Source organism: Bactrocera neohumeralis, chromosome 2, assembly GCF_024586455.1.
Source record: "Bactrocera neohumeralis isolate Rockhampton chromosome 2, APGP_CSIRO_Bneo_wtdbg2-racon-allhic-juicebox.fasta_v2, whole genome shotgun sequence".
In the NCBI taxonomy this organism is placed as follows: Eukaryota; Metazoa; Arthropoda; class Insecta; order Diptera; family Tephritidae; genus Bactrocera; species Bactrocera neohumeralis.
Window position 1 is genome coordinate 9,302,665 of NC_065919.1, and position 17,776 is coordinate 9,320,440.

General features: G+C 36.1%; 1 protein-coding gene across 1 annotated transcript in view; it reads right to left on the reverse strand.

Moving 5' to 3' along the window:
• Nucleotides 1–17,776, reverse strand: part of LOC126767839 (uncharacterized) — a 74,956-nt gene that overhangs the window by 23,001 nt on the left and 34,179 nt on the right. The gene's annotated exons all lie outside the window — the stretch shown is intronic.

Here is a 17,776-nt window from a genome sequence, read left to right on the forward strand (position 1 = left end):
AACTTTAGGGGCTATACCAGTGTGACACTTTAAAAAAAAAAAAATTTTTTTTTGCTTTTTCGATAGCTATATTTTCATAAATATCCTGAAATCGGGAAGATCGTATTTTGAATAGTTTTTGGATGGCAGCGTGCTAAAGAATGGCCGCTCAGAGGTGCAAACACATATAAGTAAAAATTTAAACGCGTTTTCCTCGAAACGACATTTTTCAAAATTTCTTTTTTGTTAAATAAATAAATAACTCAATTTTTTTGTTTCAGCTACTCATTCGGCCTGAACCATGCCAGCAGTTGGGGCACTTTTTTTGTGGCACCTCCTAAGACAGCCTATAACTTCGTTATTTTTCAACATTTTTGTAAAAAAAATCTTAAACTATAGCTGAAAATATACCATATTACGTTCAGTGAAGTTCGAAATATTCACGCGCGTATTTTCTCTTAAAAAAAACTCACGAAAATCGCATAATTTCTCTTGCGTCACATTGGTATAGCCCCTTAAATTAAAATTAATGAATTTTTTTCAAATATATGCAATATATAAAATATTAAAAAAAAAGATCATCATAAATACACATAATTCGTGTGCAATATCCTATTTTATTAATAACAATCCGCATTGAAAGCATAAAGCCGATTGACTTCTTGATGGCTTTTCAAACCTGTCAATGACGACCGCAGCCATAATTTCAGCCGCGTGTACATAAGTAATCCGTGTGAAGTCCTTAATATAAATCATGATTTAACTTTTCAGCCTGATTGCCTTTATTAATGCTCTTTCTGCTATTTATATATGTGCCAAATGTTTGCCTTGCCAAATTCGAACAGCTGACCAGCTGACCAGCCGAGAGTAATTTTCAGACACTCGACGTTCTTTTTCAGGTCAACCGCAAATGGCTTACAGAAAAACAAACAAATAATTCTGCGTACTACTGCATTAAGACCACAACCCTTGCGCTTTTATTATATTCACACCAACATCCGACAGCTGACCAAGGCTACGTTTAAAGGCGGCCTGCAGTATATGTGTCCTGACGCACAGCACGCAGCCACAAAGTAGTAAAGTTTCGGTTAAATGCGAAAAAGTAAAAACAGATTTGAAAGTAAAACCAGTAAAAAAAAACACAAAACAAAATTGAGCGTAAAAGCTTGTATTTCTTACGCAGAACTCATTGAAACGCCACACTGACAGCTTTTGGCCTAAGGGTTGATAGAATAGTCCTAGAGTGGTGGCTGAAAATAATATGAAGCAGGTTTTGTTTTTATTGTTGACTCATATTTATGATATGCATATACTTCGCGGAAAATTTACTCTTAACAAGAAACAAAAGCATGGTTTTGTGCCTTCACGGGCACTTCGCATTTATGCTTGGTATTCTGCGTAGGCTTGATTAAATGCTGAACATAAATATTTCATTTCGTTCGCATTGATCATAATTGTTATCAACTAAATGAGAATAATTCAAACCTTCGCAGATAAAGGTAAGAAGTACAAATAAGGGAGATCTAATTTGTACGAGCATGTATACATACAGGTACATAAGGCTTGTTAGTTAGAGTCTAGAGCGAGCTTACACACAATGAACTGAAGTCTGAGTCAGACTTGAAAAAGCTTGGCAGGGGATCGTTTTGAAATGCGAAACAACGCTCCAATAAGTGGTACATGAAAAAATTTCAATGGAGCCTAGGCACAGTATTCCTTGCTCCTCTATCGGGGACATCTCAAAATCGTTAATTTAAACGCCAAGCATGTGTCACTTATAAAATTCCAGATGGATGTCGTAACTGAGCTCCTAAGCGCTACGCCTGTGTTTTCCTGTTCTACTCAAAAGAAGAGGGGACGCCCTTGTGCTACGCGAAATGTAAAAACCGACTCAACTATCGCTTCCCCTGCTTTCGCAGAGGCGTCTAGTCCGGAGCGCCGTCATATTGTTGAGGAACCCCCTAACTCAAAACGATAAGCAATTATTACTCGTATCTTGCATTTCGTACTCAATCCACTTACCAAGTTTTCTATGCACACCATCAAAATGTCGCACCTGGCGTGCCATTAAACTTTGCTATTAAAAAATAATTAATTTACAGTCCAGCAGTTCATTCGCCATGCCCTTCATTAACAGCGCATACCTGTTGGCCAATGTAGACACATCTTCGGCACAGCACATAACGACGCACCTTTTCTTGTACTCAAATCTCATAATCGTCAACCAACTTTGCCAACTGTCCTAAAATTTACACACGAATATACATCTGCATGCTCATGCCAGTATTTCCATGTCAGCCATTTACCTGCTTGGAATAAGCGCACAGCATTCAAGTGTTATCCACATCAAAATTCTTCTATGAAGCGGTGTTTGGGCATTAATTGAAAGTATTTTATGGGTTTTGTTGACGATTTGCATATCAGCATTTAAGTTGTGCTTGGCTTTATAGGCATTAAAGGTGCTGTTTGAACAGTTTGTTGTTGTGTACTTTGCAGATAAAGTGCTTAAAATCGTGTTGTAAGGATTATTTTATGGAGTGTAAATTGAATTTGTTCACCGCATGGGAGACTATTAGCAAACGCAAGTGTACGCTACCCGATTTGATTGTTTCAGAAAGGTTACTTATACGCACGTGTGCTCCAAGGGCTATTCACAGGCAGTTGGCAAAGTATGGCAATTAATTGTGTGGGAAGAAGATCATGTGTGATGACAACTAAAAATGCTACTGAATCATCTTTAGTTCTTTAGCTTTATAGCATGAGTGCACGGCTAACGCTAATATTAGCATGTAGTGCTTTTGAAGCAAAACCAACTACTGCAAGGTCACTTGAGAAAAATTCAGATAGAATAAGCTGATGCCATTGTGAAGCTAGTAGATTATTGGGAACATTAGTTGACATAATTAAGAGCTCTCTCAGCTATCTATTAAAAGTTGTGTTCTTTGAAAAAAATATATATACACCATATATATGTATATATATATATATATATATCAAAATTCCAATAATATACATACATATATTCATCAAGGAATAAAGTGTTTGTGAAGTCTACAGCTGCTGTTAATTGCCTTTTAACTGCTTTTCTAAGTGTATAAAGAGCCGTATTTACAATATTTTTTTCTGTACATTCACGTGGAAATGATTAGCCTCAGTTGACTTCTATTAATTTGTCCTGACTCTTTAATTGCGCTGCGTACCGCCTGCCATTTAAATATTTATTTTCTTTGCTGAGCAATTAAAAAGCGACTGCCTTCAACATTACTGCATTAAATATTAAAATGTTAGTAGCATGTCTCTGTAGAACAGCAATGTTAGACACAGACTGGAGTCCCCGGCTGCCAATTTAGTATTTTTTTTTTTCGAAAAAATTCACCTACTTGACTTAACACTCTTGAATATTCATAAAAACGTCTCCATTTGCTTATTTTAATTTGCCAAAAGTGGACTCGAGCCAATACTTCACTTCACCATTTTGGTTGAAGTAAATATTTGTTCTTCCTTCTCCTAGCGCACTGTGTGCAAGGTCACGAAAAGCTAACGCATTTGCTTACTTTTCCATTTGTTACTATTCTTCTGTGCCATTTTTCAACAGTGTTTGTTTAAGTTCACCTCAATCCACCGAAATTCGGTTTTACATAAGCTTCCTCTCACATTTTCTGTTTATTTATCTTCTTTGTGATTTTTTCTATGCTTCACTTTCTGCTGTGTTGTATGTGGGGCAGAAGCAATTGTGCTCAGCGTTCGGTTTCAGCAAGTAAATAAATGAAACGCTATGTACTTCGTATTCCAATCCTATTGTTTTTGAAGTTGATTGTTCAAAGGGACTTTTTCCGCTAATTTTTTTATGTGATTCTGCTTATGGACTTACAAGGGTTTATGGATATCAAAAAATCGATTTTTTTTAGTATCTTATCAAATCTTACAACACCTCTAGAATATTGTCTAAATTTTCAAGTAGATCGGAGTAATAGTTTCGGAGATAAAGTCTTGAGAACTTGTGCGCTCGAATCTAGCGCGACTAAGTGCGCCGTCTTTAAACGCGTTTCTCTCGAAACAGTGTTTTTGAAGTCGGTTGGCAAGACTTTTCGAGAACTACTCAACTGATCTTTATGAAATTGTACACACGTCTTTGAGGTACAATTCTTAAAAATTTGGACGAAGGGTTTTTTCGATTACAAATATTTGAAAGAAATATATACGAAAAATACGATAAAAAAATCTAATAAAATATTGGTAGTCGGAAAAGTTTTTTCGTATATCTAATCAAACTTCAACTTGCTAATTTTTTTATATTTATAATGAAGTTTAATGAGCCAAATATGTACCACTTTGGTCGACCACTTTTCGCCATTTTTCCGCTAGACACATTATTCCATCAGTGTAAAACATTTCTGGTTTCTCGGCGAAAAACTGCGACAAGTAATTTTCACAGGCTTCTCTTTAAGCCAACTTTATTACGTTAACAGAGCTCAGCATTGACCGAAACAAATCGTACTCCGATGGTGCAAGGTCAGGGCTATATGGTGGATTCATCAAAATTTCTCAGCCAAGCTCTCCCAGTTTTTGCCGAGTCATCAAAGATGAGTGTGGTCTAGCGTTGTCCTGATGGAAGACGAATCCCCTTCTGTTGATCAGTTGTGGCAATTTTTTCGATTGCTTGCTTCAATCTCATCTTTTGTTGACAGTAAAATGTAGAGGAAACCGTTCGACTAGGCTGAAGTGTCTCATAGTGGATGATTCCTTTCAAATCCCGATTTCAGCATAACCTTTAGAGTCGCCAATCCTGGTTTTGCAACCATTTGTTGAGCTTCATCACGCTTGAACTGTGATCTCTTTCAGACATTATTGTCATATTTGATCCACTTTTCGTCTCCTCTTACCATTCGCTTCAGAAACGGTTCGATTTCATTTCGTTTCAGTAAAGAATCGCAGATGTTAGTACGGTCCCTTAAATTTTTCTCATATATGCATTTCATGTGGTACCCAAACATTGAGCTTCTTTTTGCAGCCAGCTTCTTTTAAATGATTCAAACCCATTTGGTGACGAATGCTAAGATCCTTGGCGATGTCAAAGCTGCTTATATGACAGTCCTTGTCAATCTTTTCCATAAGTTCACCGACTTTTTCAACGATAGATCGACTAGCGTGAGTTGCATCTTTCACATCGAAATTTTCAGAACGGAAGCACGCGCACCATTGTTAGTCTAGACGAGCTGATACAACATCGTGTCCGTAAACTTCACAAATTTCATTGGTGGCTCGGTGGCATTCTTCCCTTTTTTATACAAAAATTTCAAAGTAAAGCGAATTTCATCATTATTTTCATTCATTTTTGAATAGCTGTAACTTTTTTTCAACTTTCCCGAATTAATCTTTTTTTGTTTAAACGAAGCTCTCAAAATCTCACCTCTCCAATATACAGTAACCAGATTCTCTGCAATTATACGCAGAGCACCATTAATTATTTTTTATTATACATTAAGCAAAACTAACTAGTTACAATGGCATTGAAAAAAAAAAAAAAAAAAAAAAAAAAAAACCTCTCCAACACTATATGTTGTGACACAATGTGATTGGTAGTACTGGAGATGTACGGTTGTAACGACATCTATTGAAAAAATACGAAAAGACTTTTTCGACTACCCAATATTTTTTGACAGTCATGTCTTACATATCAGACCCAAATGTGTTGGGCTGCCTCAATTTTTATTTCGAGAGCCTCCATTTTTATTTCGAGAATTTTTTCACTTTGCTTCTTACTTCCGGTTTTGAGAAAACGAATATCTTCTAATATAAATTTGTAAACCGAATATATAAAAAACAATATTAGCGCTTGTTGCAAATTTATTTTCTTTTATGGTTTGTATTAGTTTTCTTTATTATAACCGTAGGTTGCCAAATGAATTAAATATCAGCTCTCATGAACATGAGTAAATATGCATGCTAATACAATTCGCTGTTACTTTTAGTTGTGAATCTCCGGAACTCTTGACCTATTCGGCGTGCCTTTCCACTTGTGCTTCTCATGTTTTCTTTAGCAATTTGCATTTCTAAAAACGCGCATATTGTGGGGCGCAAGGGCGCAACTACGAGGCTATGCCATAAAAGCACTTAACCACATTTATGTTGAACACGCGAGTGAATGTGTACGAAAAACAGCCAAACTGGCGGTAGATACAACTACAATGTTACATTTAATTTAGTCGAATTTATATTCATGAGCGCAAACACACACACTCTTGTTAAAAAACGGACAGGAATCTCAACGAAACCTCACAACTATGTTGGTACCAATACAAGCACAAATACACACACGTTCTTGTATAGGAACTTTCATACCTTCAAACGGCACTGGCAAACAAGCAGTTGGTGACACACTTTGAGTGAATTCCGTGCGGAGTACACGTGTGTGCGCGCATATGCATGCCTGTGAGTGCTCACACACACACACACACACATACAAACAAACAAGCACAGCACTACTGTGCTGTGTTTAATGTGCACAACTAAATGCAAGTAAACATTTTCATTTATCAACACATCTACCCGAACGAACATATGCACTGAAAGTCGAGCGCTCGACCACACACATACCCACGCTCGAGTGGATATCATTGCGGCAGTTTGGCGCTGACGCTGGCACTTCCACTGCGGCCGGTGACGCAGCGGAGGCAAGTAAATAAAACAGACAACAAAAAATAGAAAAAAGTGCAAATTAAAAACATCAACATGGAAAACTATAAAAATAACAGTACTATAAAGTGATGACACACAGACGTGCTGCTTGAGCGTTTCGACCCAGATTTCCAACAGCAGACATTTTCAGTTATCGCCAACGGTGGACGAGCGCAGCAGTCGGTCTGTCTGCCTGTGTGTATTCGTTGCTTTCATACACTATTGAGTGTATGTGTGTGCGTGTGTTCGGTTGTATGGCAAAACTTTCTTCTCTGAACTGGCCCCAAACAATACTCGGAGCGTTGCACTAAACAGCCCCCCTAGTAGTATGCCGTTATGTAGCACAATTTGCAAGTAAAAGTGCAAAAAAGTAAACGCTTGTATCTAAACGCTTCCACTTGAATGTGTCGCCTCGCTTCATTGTATTTTATGTGTTGCGTTTTTTGTTTTTTCATTTTTGTTGCCTATTTCGTGCGAGTTCACTTTAGTTGAGTGCCGTTTGAGGCTATTGCGTCTCTAGGCCTACTTGGCAGCGTCAGGCTTCTCACTTGCGTACAAAGTGACAATGAATGTCAGCAGCAGCAGGAAATGCTGCCCAATGTTTTATTTCCGTTGCGTTTCATTGCAGCAGCTTGCGTATGTACTGGATTAAGCGTGCTAGCCACAAGTTCTCAAAACTGTTGCAATGTTATGGTTAATTGCGATCAAAGTTTTGTCAACCTATAAATGCTTTATGTTGTTTTCAAATATTTGCCTTTGGACTCTTTTTTGTTGAGAACTGATTTTTAAGAATTCATATTCTTTATTGTCTTAATATGATTAAACTAATATTTATAACAGTGATAACTGTGCATACGAAAATTTTCAGCTTCTCAAATTTACTAAACAAAATGACTTCAAACTTCGCTGTTTACCAAATAGTTTTTAAACCGGTTTGAAACATGAAGCCGAGCGTTGTTATGTTGGAAAATTTTTGTCTCATGAGAGAATTGCTAGTCGCGAATTTCAGTTTTCTGAATTTCTTTTATAAGCTCCTAATAGAACACATCTGATACAACCAAACACATGTACATAGCATTAATTTAGTGTCATAGATACTCAGCTTTGATTTGCCTGATTGGCCAGGTTTCGCATACGATTTTTTGCATTTATTGTAGTAGTCGATTAATTTTTCACAAGTCCGAGTCACAAACCAATGCAGCGCTAAAACAACATTTCTGGCATGCGATATGGTGTATCAATATCTCTTGGCCTCAGTTCATTAATATAACAACCAATTTCCTTGCCACTGATCATATCCGATAACTTTTAAACATTTTGAAACGATAGTCAAAGATTCTGCGAGCACTTTTTGGGCTCAACATTCATCGAGTAATGCTTCTAGTTCTTCATTTTCAAACCCTTTTCTCCGAGTAGAACGTTGTTTTTCTTCCATGCCAAATAACTACTTTTAAATCGTGGAAACCGTTTTGGGCAGGTTTCCTTAGTTATTACATACTCACCAAAAGCTTTTCGGATGTTGAGATAAGTATTAGGTGCTAAGAATTAAATATTTTATTCACCTTAATATTAAATGGTAGCTCATAAATTTAAAGCATTTTAAACTTTTCCTATTTTTTTGTTGACATTTTCCAATGAGGCACTGCAAACAAAATTCACGGCGCAATTTACAAATGAAATTCACATCCACACACAGCACTTACAACGGAATTTAAAGCTTCTGAGCATTGCACAAATACCCACACACAATTTTTATCGTATGTCAATAAAATTATTGTAATTTTTTAAATACGCAATGTACAATGTACGCAAAAACCAATGTGTACATATAAAGGGTGAGCCATTTCGAGGCTCCACAATTTTTTAAAGAAAAACACAGAAACTTCAAATTTAATGGGAATTTTTATTATCATTCGAAATTACATTCTTTTTTAGTTATTTTTTTGAAGGTTTTCTCCTTTAAATGTTGGCCGCGGGCACGTCTCAGATCTATCCGTTGAGTCCAATTTTCTATCGTTGGCGCATGTCGACTGGTAACTGGCGAATGACATGCGTGATGTTTTGCGCCAAGGCTTGAATCGAGATTGTCAACATAGACTTTAGACCTAACGTATCCCCATAGGAAAAGATGTGATACCACACGATCTTTTTGATTAATCGACCGGCCTTAAACATGGCATTATTTGTGCACCGAATTCTTCTCTCAATAAAACCAGTGATTGATGAGATGTGTGTGATTCGCAGAGATCACAAGTTTCAATTTCAGACTTCAAATATTCGGTAAACATGGCGCGCTACGGTCACCATTGCCGGTTACGTTCTCATCGGCATCATTTTTAAAGAAATATGGACCGGTGATTCTACTGACCTACAAGCCACATTAAACCGTTAGTTTTTCTAGGTTAAATAGCAACTTTTGAATCTCTTCAGGTTACTTTTCATAACTAATGCGTAAACTTTGCTTATTTACATACCTATTGAGCCAGAAATGGGTCTCATCGTTGAACAAAATTTATCACGAAAACGTCGAATCCTCTCGGAACTTTTTAAAAAACAATAGAGCGAAGCAATGTCGCTTGGGAAGGTATTTTGTACGCTTTCAATTTAAGATCTCGACCTAATATGCTCAAAGTCGTTCCATACGCCGAATCGACTCCCACGGACTTCGTGTACACTCTCTGCTATTGCTGCTACATTTTCCTCACTGCATGCTAGACGTGTTCTATCTGGTCGAATATTATTCAAAAATAAATGCTAGGCCTCATGATTTGTAAACGTTGTTCAGGCGTAAGTCCTTCCACGATGAATTGCCAAACAATGCTGAACAAAAATAACATAACAGCTTGACACGATTCTCACATGGTCTGTCAAAAAAAGCCAATTGACGAAAGTACATCACCCGTTAAGTGCGTGGGGACTGCGTTTGCGCCAACTTTGTGTGAATTGAATTTGCATAAATAACTTAAGCAAATAAAATATGTACATAAATTATGAATAAGTTTTCCGAGGCGAATTTAAAAATATATATACACATATATTTATATATGGACAAACTTATTTATTATGTCTATATATAGTTTAATAAAAAAGCTGCAGCTGGTGGAGTATAAAGAAAAAATTGTGAGATAAAAATATATAAAAAATAGGGAAAAATAAAAGTTCAATTCCTGTTTGTATATCACAGGCACATTTTGCATTTATTTGTTGCTACAAGCGAGAAAACAAATTAGAAGTTATTGAATGTATTGCTACTGAGTAAGTTTAGGACACATCTAAACTAAAAGTCAAGGGAAAATAGTGGCGTTTAGAAGAAAATTAATCAAATTGGTGACATGATAATATTTCTCGACATATCTCTATCAGTTTTGTTACTAAAGTTAAATATTATTAATGCTCTTCACGTGCTACATCCATTTGTGAATTTCAAAAAAATTGAAATTTGCCGCTTTCTTCAAAAAGTGATTGCATTAAAATTCGAAAAAAACTGCACGAATAAAATATATTTTTACAGACAATTAACTGCATTAAAGTAAAAAAATAAAAATAAAATTTAAAAATGCCACAGTGCTGCAAGCCGTCTCGTACCCACCCGCACTTATGTAAATTTTGTAATGCACTTACTGCATCTTGATGTGAAATTATGCTGAAATTATCTTCATAAATTTTCAATTTAGCCATTAGGCGCACATATAATAGCATAAGTTTACCCTAATGTCATCGGCAACAGCGCGCTGCTTGCCTTCCACATTTTTCCTCAAATACTTTTCACTTTACTGCGTAACATGCTGCTCGGTAATGCTGTCAGGCATTCCAGAGGCATTCGTGCAACGCCAACGACGCAGGCAGTTCCTGCTAACTGACTTTCCACTTATTGCATTATTCTTGAATTCTTCTTTTATTTCTGACATAGTCCCCTTACTTGTGTTACTTAGCTGCCACACAGTGCTGAAGTTCTGCGTCAACTTTACTGCTGGTGACATGCTTGCAACATGCTGTGCTGCAATGTCTTCCTTTTAATATTACACCATTGTTCGCTGATCCTGTTAGTTTTTAAGTTGTTTTTGGTAATTTAATAATACTTAGAACGTAGTCGAGTATCTAGTGCTGATATTCCTCAAATGAAGAAGATTTAATTCAGTGTTTTAGGAGAAAATCGCATCATCTTGCCATTAAATGTGGCTATAGCCATAGTTGTTGTTTTTGTACTCGGGCAGAATTTTGCATAATAGAGTATAATAATTTAGGTAAGACTATCCTTGATTACTATGCGAAATATGAGCGCGATCTGTCAAGCAGTTTGTTTACAGCAGCTGCTTAAGTCGGTAAACCTCAGTAGTGCTTTGCGATTTTTATAATCGATAAACAATTTGTCTCAAATTTAGTATCTCTAACCAATTTTCGTGTGCAGAATCATTGCAAATGTTGGAAAAGGCTTACGGTAATTCAGTTTTATCAAAAACACAAGCCTACGAGTGGTACAAAGACGGTCGAGAGATCGTTGAAGACATGCCTCAATCTGGACGACCTTCGATCTCTTCAACTAATGAAAATATTAAAAAATATGGTGCTAGAAATTCGTCAGACAAGTTTTAGAGAGATGGAGAGAATTCAACATCCCTCGTTAGTTCGTTCGACTGATTTTGGTGAATATTTTTGGTATGAAACGCGTTCTTACTCGACTCGTTAAGTTAAAGTTAAGTTAAATTAATGAAATTCCGAAAGGATATATTCCTGATCAAAAAAAGGTTAATGTAAGTTTCACTATCCCTGATTTATCCACATATAACAAATTGTCGAACTTGCGACTGACTTTATACTGCATAGCATATCGTGAATTTTTGAGTTGTGGTGAATAAATTTAAAGACAATTTATTAGTCATAATAGCCTGTTCTCGACTATTTTCCTTAATTATAGAATGTTTGATACGAGCTTAAGCTTCCTTATTTATTTTAGCATAATATTTGCTTTTCAATTTCAACACTTAAATATTCCAATGTTTCCGCTTACAAATAATCGTTGCGTGTGTGGGTAAATCCCAAATTTTAGTGCGCTTGAATAAGAATTTTTGTGCCGTTATATTATACATATATGTATGTACGTGTAGATTTATTCAGACACTCGTAAAATGCATTTATTCTAACAGGCGCATATTTGGCTTTCCGACTCCCGATTTATTCACATATATGTATTCATAAATATTCAGAGCAGTATATGAGACTTGGCATACATACATACATATATACATATATTTACGCCAAATAGTATTTCGTTAATTCCAACCCGATGTTTGGGAGCTGTGTGCATCTAAAGTCGAAGCTGTGGCAGCAGAGCGAATGAAAGCATTTAAGTGACTGCGAATAGCATAAAACCATAAACATATACTTGCATGTGTGTTCATTTTTAGATTTAACACACACACACGCTCAGCATATAAACAAATATGGCTCAAGTATTTGTTGTAATGTATTTACTTTGCCAAAATGTGTGAAGGGGCCGGAAGAGCATTTAAATACCTTTCAATTACTTGAAAAGGATTTTAATTACGAAACTTTTTGCAAGAATATTTTTTCGACTTTCTTGTTTGCTGCATTTGAAAACATTTCTGCTTTGCACAGCTTACCGGCATACACTTGTAAGAGAGATATCTTAAGTATTCTTTAATTTGCAACAATTTGGTGCTAATGAAGTGTTGGAATCTCTAAGAATAATTTGCATTATGAAGTGCTAATAAGCGTTAAGCACTCACAAACGGAGAAGGAGATTCGTTTTTATTTAAATTCATTGCAGTGGAAACTGCTTATCCTTAGAGTGCTTATTATGATATTTATATTTACATATGTATGAGTATATATTAAGGAGGGCCAAAAAATACGTTTAATATTTTTTTCCCAGATAGCTGAAAAGATCGTTGAAATTGACGAAAAACTAATTCTGGTAAAATTTGTGATATTAATAAATATTTGAATCATTGAATGATTATATAAATTTTCACTAAATTTCCACAAAAAAATAAAATGCACAAATGCATCCAAAAAAAAAAAAATTTAAAGTGAAACGAAATACTTGTGTTGTTATAAAGGAACTCCACTCGTTATGATGGGGCCAGACACTATCCATTGCAGTGGGGTCCCACATTTTTAAGGAGCTGCTCTGAAAGACGGAAAGAAAAAGGGGAGAGAACAGAACTGGCATCAGGCAGCAGGAATACGCCATACCAAGCTGCTTCTAGGAGGGTACACCCTCGCAAGGTTTATGGAAATAATCAACCTCCCAATATACTAATTCCGCCTTCTTGTCGCGACCTAAACAGGGCACTGCAGGCGCAGGAAGCACTTGTTCAACATGAGCATAGTCTCCTGGGCAAACTGTCGGTTCTGCCATGTGAAACAGGAAACCACAGAACACCTGATTCTGGGGTACCCAGCAACTTGCAGAACCAGGCTAAATGTTCTAGGTTCCATCTACATGGACAAGGATAACATCACCTGAGTCGCGCCCAGCAGGCTCCTGGATTTGTCAGGATGCTGGACTTTGGAAACCATATGTGGTATAGAGGAGGGCAAAATAGACCATAGGTCACAGTGCAAAACCTCAATATTTACTATTTATCTAGCCACCATATACCTAATTTACAGATTTTCGAACTTCTGGGTGACTGTGTACCGCATATATTGCCCAATATGTGAGTTAACTCAATGAAAATTCCAGAGCGTGTTTTACTCATAAAAGTGTAACTTTGTGCCTAAAATAGATCAATTTGAGCGTAAACTTGAGGTAGCCTCTATATAAATGATAAAAGGATTTTCGAACATCTGGCTGACTTTACTCCATATGGTTGATTTGATATGAGGCATGTTAATAGGAGGCGGAGGTTATTATATGTGCACGCGATGGTTTTCCGTAAAATGGGATGGAAATCTTCGATTCGATTAAGAATCGATTCTTGACATTCTCGAGAATCGAGTTTTCTAGTCCGAATCGAGTTTACCATAATCGATCGCGTTTTTCGGAATCGATCTTCATGTAGTCGAAGTCGATTATAGAATCTTAATATTATTGAGCTCATCTTTTGAGTGACTTTTTTCACATTTTTGAAAGTTTTTAGCCTGTTTTTCAGTTGAAAAAAAAGGTTGCCTCAGAATGACACACCCTATTAGATACGCATGTATGTTCACTTTGCATTACATTTTATGAAAAATTATTGTAAATAAATCTCATCGTTAAGCTCTCTAAAGCGAAGCTCAGTAATTTTTTTTTCTGATACAACTATTGCGCAATAAAATTGCGATTTGCATATTTTTAGAACCAGCTAAAGCAACAATAAAAACCAAATCACCTTGAGTCGATATGTTACAATGAGCTTTAAAAATTAAGAAAGATGAAAAGCTCGTCTCTTACCCAAAGATAAGAATTTTTTATAGAAATAAATAAGTCATTTCTTTAATGTTTCGAAGTGTATTAAAATTGGCTTATTTTGTTGTGCGTGGAAGAAGCAAAAATGTGCAAATAGGTTGAGCACATGATTTCTGCTTTTTCCTTTTATTTGGAGTTGTCCTTAACGTTTTGCATCTTTTCACTTTAAATCATGTAGCAGTAAATAAAGTCGCATAAATCCTGAATTTTCTTATTCATTATGTGAATATTGCTGCGGTAGTGGAGAAAAAGTCGCCACAAAAAAATTACTAACGAAGTCTTATGCGCTACGTTGTATTTGGTCCCCACACAGACGTTCACCATTTCTACTTCCAAGTTAAGCTTACTACTTAATAACCGGCGAGCATGCAAGTAAAAAGTAGTGAATTTAAAATGAATCAAGGACCATGGTTTAAAAGCAAACACTGCAATGGATTGAGAGAAAGTCGGTTGCTTTACTTAAAGGCAGAGCTAAGAAATATTTGTTTGCAATAAGTCCAAAAAAACTGAAATATTTTTAATCCAAAAGCAAGAGAGTCGTTGCATATGAGGCTGCCAAAGGTAAAATTATTGCACTCCCATATTTATATGGCACAAAAGACGCCGTCACATGAGGAAAAAGTAATGTGTAGAAATACTTTCCGTATTCTTCTACAGCAAACTGCCAGAATTTCAGTTCCATTGTTATTTTTATTAATTATATGCAATTATGCAAGTCATTGTTGGCGAATTGCCATTCTTATATGCAGATGTGAAGATGTGCATTTCAATTGGATAACACTACAAACTGTTGGTAGCGCATACAGCGGGCATGAGGCGGCGGTCTGGCAAAAAGGCAGGCTTCGAAACGTCCTTGCCACGCCGCAAATGGATAATATATGTATATAATACAAATAAGTGAGCAAGCGCAGGCTTACGCGGCAACAAAAGTTCTATCAACTGACAGCTATGAATTCTAAGTGACTTAGCCAAACACTTGCTGCCTTCTAAATATTATGCCGCTACAAGTATGTTTATCCACCCTCCACGCGCTGCCAGGGCACGGGTAAACAAATTTCCAGAAATATGGCATGTGCATAGCACATATTACACACACACATGCACCCATATAGCTAAGTGCAAGTGTTTACAGGATTTTAGGTACTAGCAAATGAAGAGGCAACAACTGATGCCGGGCTGAGACTATGCGCATGGAAGCTAAATTCACTATCACGCATATGTTGTCGGTTACGAGCATGTTAAGTATTTTGTTGTTTTTGCACGCATAATGTTTGCTGTGCGGCAGCAAGTAAGTAGTTGCAACGAAAGTGTCTTATATAAGTGCTTTATATAAGAGCTTATACATTTTTTTCTGCTTGCTTTTCGAAAACTGAGCCATTTTGCTAAAATGCACTTTCTCTTATATAATATTATCTCTCGATCAAGTCATGTTGCATGCGCTGCACTTACGTTGCTATATTTTATCATTGTTATCTTTGCTACGTTCACTTCTGCTCCGCGCACCGCTGAGTGCCTTTCTTGGCACGCTCTTTAATGATGGCACTTTAGGCGGGTAAATACGAATATTCTGGAACTGTCTTTTCACCGAATCGCTACAACAGATGATAGTAATAAATTTGCTGCAAGGTGAATACGAAATCATTTGTTATCGAAAAATGGCGTTTATCGCGAAATTAGTAGAGGAGGGGATGTTTGTGGAAAGCGAATATTGTGTATCGTTTTCATGTTGTTAGTTTCTGCGTTGAATCGAAAAATATTGGCAATCATATGGCTTGTTAGTACAATCTATAAATCAATTCAAGCGTCAAGTTCACAGCGAAGAAACGCTCAAATGGGGTGGCCCCGCCTTCTAATAAGTGTCATGTATGTACATATCTCCTAACGCACAAACCAATTCGCTAAGCGCAAATACCATAAAAACTCCTACCGACAATGTGAAAGTAAATGAAATCGGATTAAAACCCCGCTCACTCCCAATATAGCGGTACTTTTAAAAACTACAAAAAGCTCGACAAATAAATAGCTAAATACGCCAGAGACATTCCCGGCTATGCCGGGATGGCATGAGAAGCCTTTAATGGAGCCGTGGTCAAAATGGGACGATGAGCGTGGCACCGCCCACTTTTACGTGAAATCACATATCTCGAAAACTAATCGGAAAACCGATTTCAATCAAATTTGGTACGAGTCATTTTTTATGTTACATGCTGAAGAGTCGAACCAAAACTGTTCAAGCCCCTTGGTACTGAATATGTGGACCCAGTGCTTATAGTTGACTTCTTACAGAAAATATCGGCCAATATGTGAAATATGCAATTAAAATTTAGAGAGAATCCTTTCCTGATAGTAGTATTTCCATGTGTTACAAAAGGGTTGAATCTTCTTGATTTCTTAAAACAGTTGAAAACCCACCCTCGACCCTATATTACTAAGAAGCTTTATAGACGTGAAGGTACCTGCCTGGATTTAATCAAGGTGCACGAGTATATAATGTTCGGTTATACCCGAAATTAGCTATTCATTACTTGTTGTTGACTTAGGGTTAGTCACTTTGCTGGTTTCATGAACACCGATCGTCAACTTTTTTCCTTCATGGATGCCATTTGAGCGATAAATCTCGCCATTTTTTATTTACATTTATATCTAAAATATTTTTTCTTAAAAAAAATCAAAATCTTAGAAATTTGCTTTGTTAATATACATACTCGTACAATTAAAACTGGGGAGCTGTGTGAGGTTTCATTTCAGTAAATGTAAAAAATTACGAAAAAACTTTTAAAGAAACGGCCGTCACAAGGGATGAAAAGAAATGTTGGTGTTTTTTGTTATAAAATCTTAATAAGCAAGAATTTTCATATTTTCTTATTAAAAAATTTCTAAACATAAAAATAAAAACCAAACACTTGTTTATTTTAGTTTTTTACATAAATTCCGTGTTTATGTTAAACAAGTGTTAATTAAAAAGTTGCAACACTTTGTATGCCACAAATTGTTAATTTTTCCATACTTTTTATTTTGCCGAATATCTAGATAAACAATTTTTTTACATTTAAAACTCAACATACCCCTTCTAGCACTTCCCGATCACATATCGCACGCAAATATTTATTACTTTCATTTTGCTTGTATTGTCTTTATTTTCCGGTTGGTTTCATCCTATTATTTTATTATAATTTTTTTACCATTTTTAAAAGCTTCAGCCTTGCAAAGTGTACATTTGTACATGTGTATTCATATGGCAAAGTAGCAGCCTACAAAAATGTGTATTATGAAATCAAGTGTGGCATTTAAATCAGGCGCAATATAACTTATTATATCATATTTTAAATGTAAATAAAAATATTGTGTGTGCATTAATTGAATTGTTTTTTATTGGGAAAAGCATGTTATTGTTTTTGCAGTGCAAATATTCCATGGAATTTCACAAAATTTAATTTAAAACTGGTAAAGTGGTCGTACACAAAAACAATGTCATTAGCTATTTACTCATATATACACACCGCCTATGAAGGATAGCAGGGCGTATAAGCAATGCGAGACTTTCAATAATTTTTAAAATTCTGCGTACTTTATACAACAGCAAACATTAGTGTAGGTATGGAGGCAATTTTTTTCATAGTAATTTCGGCTGTACTAAATTGCTGAATATCTTCCCACTACTGCACATTCCGAGTTTAGCACAGCAAGTCGACCATAATCATACAT